We start from the raw sequence: 1850 nt of genomic DNA on the forward strand, positions 1-1850 counted from the left end.
TCAGTGAACAACGGCTCTGTGTAGTTAATGCTGCTCCATGTGAAAGCCCGCAGGTGATGGAGATTTACCGCTGATTACAGAACCGGCTTTCTGACAAGATGCGCGTTAAATATCGCATGCGATTAATCGTGCAGCCCTAAAACAAAGCAACCTTGGCATCCGATCGCAGGCCTCCGCTCCTTGAGTTCTCTCCAGCGCTGGAAAGCTGATCCGATATTTACACGGGTCCTACTTCTTGCCTTATCGTTCCGCAGACGTTTTCCTCTTTTGTTTTTTATCCGCCATCTCTATCTTTCTGTCGCTCGGCTTGGCTAATGTCCGTCCCATGCACTGAAAGCTCTATCCTCCACATCAAGAGTAGACACGCCCCTTATTGCTGATTGGCTACAAGTTTGTTTTGCTATTCGGCCGAATCAGTTTTCTAAAGTGTTTTTGAAAAATCACATACCCTGCCTTTAAAAGAACCAAAGGCTTAAACTACTTCAGTCTGTGTGCGTTGAATTGATTTAATACACGAGTTTCACAATTTGAGTTGAATTACTGAAATAAATTAACTTTTCCAGGACATTCTAATTTACTGAGATGCACCTGTAAGTCATTAAGTAGACAAGTGGTCAAGTGATTTAAAAAACCCGCAAGAAAATTGGTAATACAGACACAGGGCAGTGACTTTAAATGATGATTGAGAGGGCTTACATTTTTAAGTCTATACTTTATTTTTGGGAAAATTCTGCATAATTAATTAAATGTTAAATGGATAGTTTGCCCTAAAATGTAAATTATGTTTTGTTTTTTTGTAAAAATCATACAGAAATTTTTAAATAGAACCATCTCTACTGGCAGCACTTGCTTAAAGCACATTTTCTCAGAGCTTGGAGTGGATTGGATTGGATGATGATGTGAAGCCACTGGCAAACTACCAGGAACAATGTTATTTCAATTTAAGAGCTTGACATGCTTGACATGAAGACAACAGATTGTGTGCGTGCGTGTGTGTGATTGCACAAAACATTGTAGTGAATTTGAGCTTCTTTAAAAAGACAAATACTGAAGGGAGTTATGCCAGTTACACCTTTGATAAATATTTGTTTTGCGTACTCAATTGAACTAATGTGTTTCACAATGAGTAAGCTCGTTTAATAAGTAATTTTTGATTAACACTAATGGTAATTATTTTTGTCACATTTAAGTGGCATAAAACCTCTCTGAAATGGGGTGTAAATAGCCTAAAAGAAAACATGAACACATAAAATTTGACATTGGACAGAGACATTTGTGAAACAACTGCATTTATTTTCCCCTAAAAATATAAATAAATAAAAAAAGATGCCCATTTCAATTTACTGTAAAATGTTATCATCTAACTTGTACATATTGGTGTTCAACACTTTTTTATACATTATGTTTTATAATTACATTCCTAATGAAAAACATCGGTTTCCCCATATTAAATTAAATTAAAGGTTTTGGTATGCTGAGATGATACTTAGAAGCATCCATATACTGTAGCATAAAGGAGGAATTATTTAAGAACAAAATATGAGATCTGTGTGAAAACAGCATTTTATATATTTAGTTTTCCTTAAAAGTTTTTAAAAGAATGTACATTTCCATCTAATACAAAATGTTACACTCTAACATGTACTCGTACGTATCCTACATCAAATAAACATTAAGGCTTCTCATACGTTGAGATGTTACCAAATAACATAACTATTTGTGGTGGACTTATCTAAAAGACATAATCATTTAAAAATGTAATAATTACAAACTGTATTGAAGACGGTGTCGTAGAGCCTTCATGAATGAAGCCACGTGATCAAACATCATATGACGTCTGATGATTTCAG

The sequence above is a fragment of the Sinocyclocheilus grahami genome, unplaced genomic scaffold (genome assembly GCF_001515645.1).
Source record: "Sinocyclocheilus grahami isolate Dianchi unplaced genomic scaffold, SAMN03320097.WGS_v1.1 scaffold524.1, whole genome shotgun sequence".
Lineage (NCBI taxonomy): Eukaryota > Metazoa > Chordata > Actinopteri > Cypriniformes > Cyprinidae > Sinocyclocheilus > Sinocyclocheilus grahami.